Source organism: Balaenoptera acutorostrata, chromosome 10 (genome assembly GCF_949987535.1).
Source record: "Balaenoptera acutorostrata chromosome 10, mBalAcu1.1, whole genome shotgun sequence".
NCBI classification, from domain to species: Eukaryota; Metazoa; Chordata; class Mammalia; order Artiodactyla; family Balaenopteridae; genus Balaenoptera; species Balaenoptera acutorostrata.
Genome location: NC_080073.1, coordinates 67,270,427 through 67,282,520, shown reverse-complemented (window position 1 = coordinate 67,282,520; position 12,094 = coordinate 67,270,427). Strand labels below are relative to the sequence as shown.

At 51.4% G+C, this 12,094-nt stretch overlaps 1 protein-coding gene across 1 annotated transcript in view; it reads right to left on the bottom strand.

The window, feature by feature from the left end:
- PACSIN1 (protein kinase C and casein kinase substrate in neurons 1) overlaps window positions 1-10,941 on the bottom strand; it is a 64,503-nt gene extending 53,562 nt beyond the window's left edge. Inside the window, exon 1 of the mRNA XM_007186861.3 lies at window positions 10,779-10,941. The gene's annotated coding sequence lies outside the window, so the exon portion shown is untranslated. The remainder of the gene's footprint in view (window positions 1-10,778) is intronic.
- Between the last annotated feature and the right edge of the window lie 1,153 nt (window positions 10,942-12,094).

Genomic DNA, 12,094 nt, shown 5'->3' with positions numbered 1-12,094 from the left:
CAGCCTGGTGTCCGATGGAGCTGCTGATAGAGGTGACACCAGATATCCTGCTGTAGGTGGGGCCGTGGGAGGGGAGGCAGGAGTGGAAAGAGCCGTGTTCAGAGGGCTCTATAACACACTCATGGAGGGACCTGGACCAGGAGCCTTAGTGCCCTCTGCAGCCTCAACTTACCCATCTGAAAACAGGGCGCTGGGAAGGTGAAGCGAGCTCATCAACACAAAGAGCCTTACACAGTGCCCAGCACATAGTAAGTGCTCAACAAACATCACATGCTGTCATTATGGAAGCTGGGGCTGCTGAGGGCTCAACAAGGGTAAGCAGGGGGGCGGAGGGGCGGTCAGCTAAATGCTGGCAGATCCAGAGTGAAAGCTCCAGGGGGCAAGGACAAGATGGGTTTCATTCACCACTGAATGGCTGGTGCCCAGTTCAGCCTGGGCACACAGCACTCAATACATATTTGCTGAATGAATGCATGAGAGTAAAACAATGATCCAGTAGCCACTAAGACAATTTATCAACTAATCAGGGGATCCCAAGTAAGAATGAATCGAATCCCAGGTCTGCCCCGTTCCTGGCTGTGCAACCCCAGGCAAGTCATCCCTGCTCCCAACCTCAGCTTCCTCATCTGTCAAATAGGAATAATACTAATTAATAAATACCTTCCTCATAGGCTAATGGCAGGGCTCAAAGCAGAAAATGGATATGAAGGTGGAAGAGGTACTGTTAGCACCCCTTTATCATATGGGGTACCATCCCCAAGCTGCTGCAGGTGGCTCACAGATGCCCCCTTCTCCTGAGAGTTGTTTGTTATTTTTTTATTGAAGTATAGTTGATTTACAATATTAGTTTCAGGTGTACAGCATAGTGATTCAGTATTTGTATAGTTTATACCCCATTAAAAGACATTATAATGGCTGTAATTCTGTGTTATATAATATATCCTTGTTGTTTATCTATTTTATACATAGTAGTTTGTATCTCTTAATCCCATGCCATTATCTTGCCTCTCCCCCTTCCCTCTCCCCACTGGTAACCACTAGTTTGTTTTCTATATCTGTGAGTCTGTTTCTGTTTTCTGTATACATTTGTTTGTATTATTTTTTAGATTCCACATATAAGTGATATTATACAGTATTTGTCTTTCTTTCTGACTTTATTTCACAAAGCATAATATTCTCTAGGCTCATCCACGTGGCTGCAAATGGCAGAATTTCATTCTTTTTTATGGCTGAGGAATATTCCATTGTGTGTGTGTGTGTGTGTGTGTGTGTGTGTGTGTATACACCACATCTTCTTTACCCATTTGTCTGTTGATAGGCACCTTGGTTGCTTCCATATCTTGGCTATGGTAAATAATGCTTCTATGATCATTGGGGTGCATGTATCTTTTCAAATTAGTGTTTTGACTGCGGCTTATAGGTGAGCAGCCTCACCTAGAGGTGCCTGGGAGGTTATGCCCTCCCCCAGGCCTGATAAGAGGGTACAAAGGCTGGCCCCTTGCCTCAAGGAAGGCCAACCCTGCACTTGCTGCTCCCACTCCAGAGCTCCCTGGGGGATCAGAGCTAGAGTTAGCTGAAAGCACATCTTTCTCCAGCTCCTTCCTGGCCCCATCAGGCGCCCTCTCTCCCTTCTGTGCGCATGCCTGAAGGAAACCACTGACCCAGGAATCTCTGTCTTGGGTATGGCTTCCAAGGAATCTGACCTAAGACAGGAAGTATTTTGTAAACTATGAAGTGCCACGCGCAAGTACGGGGTTGTTTTATTTTCCAGGAAATGCTGGAAGGAGAGGAGCTGACAGGGAGGGATCTAAGTGGCAGAGGAGGTCTGCTCTGTGGGCAGAGTCGTGCCGCCCTGCCCTCATGGGACTCACAGGCAGGTAGGGGAGACAGACCAGAAACTAATGAGACTCTAACACGAGGGATGCATAAGTGCTACGATGGACAACAGAGCAGGGTCAGGGGATGGAGAACAACAGGGGCTGTTTTAGATGAGGTGCTCTGGGAAGGCCTCGCTGAGGCGCTGACATGTGCAGGGATGTGCCACGTGGACCTCTGAGGCCAGGCACAGGGAAGAGCAGTGCAAAGGCCCTGCGGCAGGAGGATATTTGATATGCCCAAGAAATGGCTAGGAGCCCAGTGAAGAGGGAATGGCATGAGATGAGGTCAGAGGTACTGGACAGCCAGATCACACAGGGCCTTGTAGGACCTGTTATAGGACTTTAGGTTTTATTCCAAATAAGAGGGAGTCATTGAAGTTTTGAGCAGAGGAGGGATATGATCACATTTAGGTTTTATAAGGATCTCTTTGGCTGCTGGGGCAAGGCGGGTGCAGGGAGACCAGTTAGAGGCTGCTACAATGATCCAGGAGAGAAATGGTGGGGGCTTAGAGGGAGGGCAGCAGTGTAGGTGGTGAGAAGTGGTGGGATTCTGGGTGTCTTGAAGATAGAGCTGGAGGATTTATGGGTGACTGCACAAGGAGGGGTCAGAAGAGGGATGAACCCAACTACCAATTTACAGAGGGAACAGAGGAACATGTTAAACTACACCATGGGGATGCAATCCACAAAATCCAGACTGTGGGAAATCCTATGAGACAAACAACCTGGCTTCTCCAACAGATAAATTGCCAAGGACAAAGAAAAGGATGGAGGGGGGAAAGTATGGATTAATAGAGACTAAGACTTATCAACCAGTCACAATGTGTGTGGACCTGATTTGGATCTTGAGTCAAACCAGATGTAAAAAAAGACATGTCTGTGACAACTAGGAATGTGAATGCTGAGTGGATATTCGATGATATAAAGAAATGGTTTCTTCTTAGGTGTGATGATGGTATTGTGATTATGTTAGGAAAAGTCCTCATCTTTTAGAGATACATCTTGATATACTTATGATGAAATGATGCCTGGGATTTGAATTATTCCAGGGTGGGGGGTACAACAAGACTGGCCATGAGTTGATAGCATTTGAAGCTGAGTGGTAGGTACATGATGGTTTATTATACTATTCTCTCTGCTTTTGTAAATGCTTTTATTTTTCCATGATAAAAAGTTTTAAAATAAAAGAGGAGGAAACCAAGTCCAAAGGGAGGTGTTGAATGTCCCAAGGCCCCTCCATATGTCAGTGTCAGGTACAGGACCTCACCCTGGGCCTCCTGACACCCAACCCTTGCTCCTGCCCCACCTCAGCTGTCTCTCCTCTCAGGAGGCCAGTCAAGGCTGGACCCAGGCAGGCCAGGGATAGGGTGTGTGGCCCCAGAGAAGGCCCATGTGGGGCAGAGTGGGCCTGGGGATGCTGGGCCTCTGCCAGGCCCTGCAAGGAGCAAGGATAGCCCTGGGCCACCTGCCCCAGCCAGGCCAATGAGGCCGATCATCTAAACTATCCAGCACCTGCCCCACCAGCCCCATCTCCCACTTCTTCCTTTGGGTTCCTGTGCTAATTTCCTCCCCTGCCCCAGTGTCCACTGCTCTGGATCTACCATCTTTTCCCTCCAGGTCTACTCCTGCCGAAGACCTGCCATGATCAATCACCCCCAGCCTTAGGGAGCAGGGCCTGCCAAGGACTCTCTTCTCTGAGAGTGGTCATCTCCACTCCCTAACGAGAAGGGCTGTGGCCTCCAGGTTAAGAGCACAGCCTCTGGATCCAGACTGCATGGGTGTGAATCCTGCCTCAGCCACTTACTTGCCAGCCAGTGTGACCTCAGTCAAGTCACTTAACCTCAGTTTCCACATCTGTAAAATGGGATAACCTCATAAAGTTACTGAGAAGACTAAATGAGTTAATAAACATGAATAAATAGAACAGTGCCTGGCACAGGTCAGAGGATCTCAGCCCCCTCAGGCCCCCTGGCACTGCTGTCCAGGGCCTGCCTCCCTTCTCTGTGACCTCCTAATACCCACACTTACCTCCTTTCCCATCCCACCAGGTTTCATCCACCCCAGGATTGGGAGGAGGAAGGAGAGGAGAAACAAGCCCATGAGGAAACCAGTGAGAAACCAGCCACAAATAAAAACTCTTCAAACCCAAGTGGCAGCATCTGACTCAAATGGCATCAAATTTGCATTTGAGGGACGTGCAGTTCAAACGCTCACTTCTTTTAGATTTCCAAGAAAAATCCCAGGTATTATGAAGTAGAGTTTTAATGATGTTTTGTAGGAGTAATGATGTTTGTTGTATAAAACACAAATAGCACAGGGTGCTAAAATAAAGAGGAAATATTCCCTCTCTTGCCTGGCATTTGACCTCCCAATACCTGCCCCAGAGATAAGCTCTAATAACCATCAGGTATGCAGCCTTCTCGACATTTTTACGCAAATGTGAACACAACATACATATGTATATTTTGTAAGTGGGATCATACTATACACATTGTTCTACAAAGCCACTTGCTTTGACTTGCCAATACATTCTGACCATCTTTCCACCCTGATATTAAGCTCTGCCCATTCTTTTCTCTGGGTCCCCAGCACCTAAAACAGTGCCCAGCACACAGAAAACATTCAGTCCACATTCACTGACCAAACCAAAGAATGAACAGCTGCCAAAATCACAGCATCTCGCGAGGTCCTAATATGTCACCAGCCCTCCTGATGGACGTTTAGTTTTGCCACACAGACCATTCCACCCGGCTCTCTGTATCCTACTAAGGGGGTGCCTGTAGGAGAAATCCTGGGACGTGGAACTGCCGGGTTAAAACTTTGGCGGCTACTGCCAAAGAGGTAGTGCCGACCTATCCTCCAGCTGATGGGAGAGTTCCAGTTTCCCACACCCTCTGCCACCTAAGAGCTTTATTATGATGATGACTTTCATTTCTCCAATGGATTAGCCTTATTTAGTGACTCCACCCTTGATCATCAAATCTCCTTTGTCCCTCCTGAATAAATAATGGGATGGATCATTTTATTATTTCTGAGCAGCACTGGGGAGCCAAAATCCACAAATAGGGAGTTACTCTCTGGACAGTGAACAGAAACAAATGCAAAATTTTACAGGTGCAGGGACTTCCCTGGTGGCACAGTGGTTAAGAATCCGCCTGCCAATGAAGGGGACACGAGTTCAAACCCTGATCCGGGAAGATCCCACATGCCGCGGAGCAACTAAGCCCGTGCGCGACAACTACTGAGCCTTGCTCTAGAGCCCATGCACCTCAGCTACTGAGCCCACGTGCTGCAAATACTGAAGCCCGCCCACCTAGAGCCCGTGCTCCGCAACAAGAGAAGCCACTGCAACGAGAAGCCCGTGCACCACAACAAAGAGTAGCCCCCCGCTCTCTGCAACTAGAGAAAGCCCGTGTGCAGCAATGAAGACCCAACGCAGCCAAAAATTAATTAATTAAAAAAAACTTTACAGGTGCAAACATTTACAGATGCAAAATTTCAAAAATCTCATTTATTTCTAAAAATGGACATGTTAATTTTTTTAAACTGTCAACTTCAAACAAGTATCCATTGACCTTTTCCCCAAAAGAAGAGAAAATTAGGACCCCTAGGCTCCCTCCCTCTCTCTCTACCCCTCCCCCCAGCCCCCCAGCCCAGTCTAGGGTAGCCAGATTTAGCAAATGAAAATACAGGACACTCAGTTAAATCTGACTTTCAGATAAACAACATGGTTGGTTGGGACTCTGCTCTCCCAATAAATAAATATTAAAAAAAAAATTTTAGTACAACTATGTCCCATGCACTATTTGGGACATACTTATACTAAAAAAAAAAATTTCAGATAACCACCAAATTTGTTGGTTATCTGAAAGTCAAATTTAACTGAGTTTATCTGGCAAGCCGACCACAGCCCCCACCCAGTATTTAAATATCAATTAATTTTTAATTTTTTTCATAAGTTTATTTATATTTTATTTATTTATTTTTGGCTGCGTTGGGTCTTTGTTGCCAAGCACGGGCTTTCTCTAGTTGCAGCAATCAGGGGCTACTCTCCATTGCGGTACGTGGGCTTCTCATTGCGGTGGCTTCTCTTGTTGCGGAGCACAGGCTCTAGGTGAGTGGGCTTCAGGAGTTGTGGCACGTGGGCTCAGTAGTTGTGGCTCACGGGCTTAGTTGCTCCGCGGCATGTGGGATCTTCCCAGACCAGGGATCGAACCTGTGTCCCCTGCATTGGAAGGCCGATTCTTAATCACTGTGCCACCAGGGAAGTCCCAATATCAAGTAATTTTTATATTTTATTTTTTTGGCCACGCCACGTGCCATGTGGGATCTTAGTTCCCCGACCAGGGATCAAACCTGAGCCCCCTGCATTGGGAGCACAGAGTCTTAACCACCAGACAGCCAGAGAAGTCCCAAGTAATTTCAGAATAGGAGCTGAGGGACTTCCCTTGTGGCGCAGTGGTTAAGATTCCGTGCTCCCAATGCAGGGGGCCTGGGTTCCATCCCTGGTCAGGGAACTAGATCCCACATGCATGCTGCAACTAAGAGTTTGCATGCCACAACTAAGGAGCCCGCGAGCTGCAACTAAGGAGCACACGTGCTGCAACTAAGACCCGGGGCAAACAAACAAACAAATATTAAATGCAAAAATAAAACCCACATAATTCTCAATTTTAAATAAATAAATAGGAGCTGAGGCCCCCTCTGCCCTCCCAGTCTTTAGGCATCCTGCTACCCCCAACACCCAAGCTCGAGGTCTCCACAGGCATCCCCCAACCCCCAATGACAGGCTCCCCACCCAGAGATGCCCCACCAACTTCCCTGGCATTAGAGTTCCTGTCTCCCCAGAGCCACCTGGGGCCAGGTTCCTGCTGGTCTTCTCCGTTCGGCCCATCTCCCACCTTCCCACCCATCCTTTCTGTTGGGGGTGCAGTCAGCACATGACCCTCAGCTGGCAGCCCCTTCAGGGATGGCAGCTGCTGCAGAACCACCTGCCTAAGGGCACACCGTGGGCCACACCCAGTGCTGGAAGGATGCTGAGGTCCTAAGGCCCAACCATTCCAAAGAGACTGGGATGGGCCCCTCCAGCTCCAGAGCGCCCTGGGGTTCCCTTTTGGGCCTGCATCAGAGCTCCACTTTTTAAAAATCTATCTATTTATTTATTTTGGCCACGCTGCATGGCATGCAGGATCTTAGTTCCCCAACCAGGGATTGAACCCCTGCCCCCTGCAGTGGAAGCGTGGAGTCCTAACCACTGGACCACCAGGGAATTCCCAGAACTCCACTCCTCTTTCCACCCATCCTGCTTCCTTCCTCTGCTATGCACAGGTCCGGGGACCACTCCCCTGCCCGCGTAAGTCCCAGTCCTGGGACCCTCACCTGCCCCACCAGACCCCAGTCTCCACCTCCCCCTTCCGGTCCACAGGTCCCTGGCTAGAAACCAGCCACAAAGTGCCCACAAGTGGGTAGGTCTGGTGCTAGCTAATAGTTTTTTCTAATTTGGCTTTCCAGTACATTCTAGGTTTTCCACACAGGCTACATATTACTTTGGTAATAAAAAAAAAAAACAATAATAAAAGCTTTTTTTTTCTTTAAGAAAAATGTAAAACCAAACCAAGCAGCCCTCCTCCTATCTAACTCTCCCACTCCTCCCCCATCCCTCCTACCTGCTTCCCCAGGGAGGACTTCCCCCAGATCAGCCAACTCCCACCCCAATGCCTCCCCTGTCCTGCCAGGCCCACAGGCAGTTTCACTTCTCCACTGAAGGCTTTCCACCACCAGCCTGTCCTTGCTGGGGGTGTTATAGGCAAATTCTGAAGGAGTCCTTAGCTCCTATTGGGAGGGGAATGCTAAAAAGTCCTGAAATTGGTGAGGAGAGAAAGTGTATGAGGGGGACCAATATTTGCTAACTCATCCCACAAGTAGGAGCTGGGTTACTGTGTGCTAGGCACTGGGGACTCTGGGAACAGGACACAGACCCTGCCCCCAAGGACTCCACAGCTGGGGGTGGGTGCGAGGAATGAAAAGCCAGAGAGGATATTGTGTGAGGTGAGGTGAGCTAAGTGTGGGGAGGAGGAACTCATGGAAGCTTCTGGAAGGAAGAAAAGTTTCAGCAGACTCCTGAGGGTGAGGAGGAATGGGTAGGGAGGAGGGGGTCGGGAGCGTGCTTTCGGCAGGGGATCAGCCTGTGCAAAGGCCTGCAGGTGAGAGAAGTGTGATTTATTTGAGGAACTGAAAGCAGTTCAGAGCAGCTGAGGGCAGAGGTGGGGTGAGAAGGGAGAGGAAGCCCAGGCTTGCGGAGGGCAGCGGGGCCACAGGAGGGAGACTGCACTTTGTGCTCAGGGCAATGGGGAGCCAATGAAGGATGCAGAGCAGGGGAGTGACAGACTCAGATGTGCATCTTATAAAGATTTCTGCCTGCCACACGGTAGGTGCTCAAAGAGCCCCACTACTATGGGTGTTATTATTCTGAGCATCCAAAACCATCACAGTCACACTTAATCATGCACACACTACCTAACATGTGGGGACTTTAGCCACAGAGTACCTGAAACCTGTGTCTCCACAGAGACGAGCCCTCAGCAGTAAGGTCCACAGCCCTCTTGCTCTTGCATTAGGGAATGTATTAGGGAATAATGGACTCTGGAGCCTAGGCTCAAATCCTAGCTCCTCCAATTTCAAACTGTGTGACCCTGGATAGTTGACCTCTCTGTGCCTCAGTCTCCTCATTTGTAAAATGGGGGTAATAGTAGTACCTACCTCATTGGGCTAATGTGAAGACTGAATGACTCCATTCATGAAAAATAGTTGCCTCCTGACATGTGGCAGATGCTGTGCACTGTTCGTTTCTACTGTTTTTACTGTATCCCTCCCCGAAAGGCCCCCAGGGCCAACCACTTGCAGGCACTAACCAAACCATCCTCCACCTCCCCCGACTAGCCCTGAAGCAACACGCCCTTACTCTCCATTACTAGGGGCCAGGACAGAGCCAGATGGGACTGAGGACAACTGGACACTCTGACCTGGGTCTGGGACCTCGCCCCAGCTCCCTCAAGCCCAGTGGAGAGAACACTGGACTTGGGGCCAGGAGCTGAGTGCTGGCCCTGGCTCTGCTGCTGACCCTCTCTGGACCTCAGTCTGCCCCTCTGTGAGATGAGAATAAGAACATCTTGCAGATATGTTATCAGCATGGCTGTCGAAGGAGCAACAAGGGCTGGGGAAGCTCTGAGAATGTCCCTGTCACAGACAGAGCCTTGTGGCTGGGCCAGAACCCTTGCTGGCAGCCTCCTCTTCTGGCCTGGGTCGGCTCCTCCACACAATCTTAAGATCTGTTCAGAGCTCCCTATGAGGACCTCCGAGGCTGAGGATGATCTGGCTTGGGCCTCACAGACGCCCTGATGCTGACCGGGACCCTCCCAAGGGCTGGGATAGAGACAGAGACCCTGGAGTGAGCTTAGCACCCCAGGAGAAAAGTGCCAGCCCAGGGGCCTGAGGAAAGCCAGACCTTCACCAGGGCCTTCCACCAAGCCTGGACCAGCCAGGGACTCATACCACGGGCCCAAAAAGACCCTTTGGAGCCCTCAGGACTGCAATGTTTATCTCTGAATGCCATAGATGCCCATCACTTCTAGGCCCAGGAAGGGCCTGAATGGGAGTGTCTGTTTTTGGTAGCTCTTCGGTCCTGGGGGATGGGAGGAAAGCTCAAGATGGGGCTCACCCTCCTCCTTCAGGTTGCCAGCTATTTCTCAGAGTTCAGGTTGATTCATTCACTCATCCCACATTTACTTGGTGCCAGACCCTGGTCAGGTGCAAGGGCGATGACAGATAAATCAGACACATTCCTACCCTAAAGCACTTCCAGTGTAGTGGGCGACAGACAAGGCATAAATAACCAAGCCACAAGGCAGGCTAGGCTGGAGAATGCAGGGCAGGAGGCAAGGATCTCACCTGGGGTATCAGGAAGCTGCCTGGAGGGGGGGCTTGTGAGTGGCTTATGGACCTGTTGTGGGAAGGCCAGGTGGGTGAGGGATAGAACCTCCAAAATCATTGACAGTTCTGTTTGCACACCCGCCATGCCAGAGCCCGGGCAACGTGAGTTATTTATGGTTGTGCCCAGAGAAAAGCACCCATGTGTGTCACTGCACGTCGGGTGCAGAGCTGGGCAGTGGAGTGTGGGGGGCAGCTGGCGCTTGAAGTTTGGTCTGGCCAAGCTCTGTGGTTTGCCTCTGTGTCCCTCACACCCTGATGACCTTTTAATCTCTTCATGGCCTCCGCTAAGGCAAAAATAAGGAGAGAGAGTTCTAACAGGCAGCAAGTGGCCCGGGGGTGGGGAGGAGGGCAGTGCCAGACAGACCTTGGCTTCTGCTGTATCTGCGGGCCATTCATCGTCACCTCCTGCTCCTCTTCCCCCCTCCCATCCCAACTGTGGGGGAAGGCGTAGACGGACAGAAGAAAATATCTTTAATTGTAAACCGGACAGGACATAGGGCACGCATCAGCTGCTGTGTTTCTCCCCAGCCCACTCTGGTCCACAAATAGCCTACGCACCAAGCTGGCATCAGCCGACCCACCCTGCCGGTACCGGAACAAGCCAGGCCAGAGACTCGGACAGGACCCGGGGCGTGCGTCCCACCTTCCCAAGGAACCTATTTCCTGCGTTTTCCCCCAGGTAAAGGTCTCCGCCAGGTCCCTCTCCCAGGGGGCCCAGCGCAGGGACATCCTGATACTGCCCGGGTGATGCCCGAGAACCCCGGCGTTTGCAAAGCACCCCCGGCCGCGCGCTCACCTCTCTGCAGGTAACTGTCCAATTGTCCCCTGTCAGTCTCTGCGCCCACCGCACACACGCACTCCCTGACTGCAGCCCTCCCTCCCCACCCTGTAGCCAAGGGCCAGACCTCCTACCTGGGGGCAGGCACGCCCGGCACCATCCGCGGCGCCGCGGGGCCAAACGGGGTGTCTGGGACCCGGCCTCAAGCCTGCACGACTTGCCGGGGGAAGAGAAGCTGCGCCGCCGTCCCCGCCGCCGCGTCCCTCCAGACCTCGCCGGGGCTGCGCTAAGGAGGAAGGTCAGAGCCGAGGTGGGGGGGGGGGGGGGGAGGCGGAGGGAGGAGGCGCGCACAGATGGGCGCAGATTAGCGAGGCATTTTTAGCGAGCCAATGGCGGCGCGGCGCGGGGCTGCGCAGGTGAAAGCGCCGCGGCTGCTGAGGCGGCTGCAACCTGCTTAGGAGGTGCGGGGGCGGGGGGAAGACACACAGCACCCCCAGCTCGCAGGCCGGCGCCCTCCTCCGAGGGGGTGCTCGGTGGTGCCGGGGCAGAAGGGCTCTGCGGCGGCCGGGTGCAGAGAGCACCTCCCTTGCACCCTCCTCCCCAGCCCTCCTGCGGGAGCACCGTAGACTCCGGGGTGTCTCTCCCCTCCCCCTCTTTGCCCTTTCCCCACTTTTTAGGACATTCTTCCGGCCCCATCTGTTTCTGCCCTCTCTTAATCCTGCATCTTCTGGTACATGCGGGGGCGTGTATGGTGGGTACGTCTGGCGCGAGTGTGTGTGTTTGGGGGGGGGTGCTCTGGAGTGAGGGCCCCTCCTCCACCACCATCCCACCCATAACCCCCCCACCCCACATCAGCTTCACCCAGAAATGCCCCATTGACCCCAGGGTAGTCACTAACCCTTCTGCCCTGGTTCTAGCTGGCCCTGCTGTCACCAAGACAGACCAGGCCACCTCCTGAGGGCTCTTTGGGGGGCTCGTTCGTTGTGACCCCCGAAGCCTTCACCCTTCCTGCCTTGAACCCTGAATGCTTCCGGAAGCCTGGACACTGCAGGGGGCCCTGGGGCAGCTCTGTTCACTGCAGACTTGCAAAGAACTGTCTTGGATTTATAAATAGGATTTATTCAACACCTATCTATTGAGAGCCTACTTTGTGCAGGGCACTGATGAGAGGTTGGACTGCACCAGAGTACAAAACAGACAAAATGGGGGCGAGGGGTGGGGGTGGATAAATTGGGAGATTGGGATTGACATGTACACATTGCTATATAAAATAGGTAACTAATAAGAACCTACTGTATAGCACAGGAAACTCTACTCAATACTCTGTGATGACCTATATGGGAAAAGAATCTTAAAAAAGTGGATATATGTATATGTATGACTGATTCACTTTGCTGTACAGCAGAAACTAACACAACATTGTAGATCAACTATATTCCAATAAAAATTA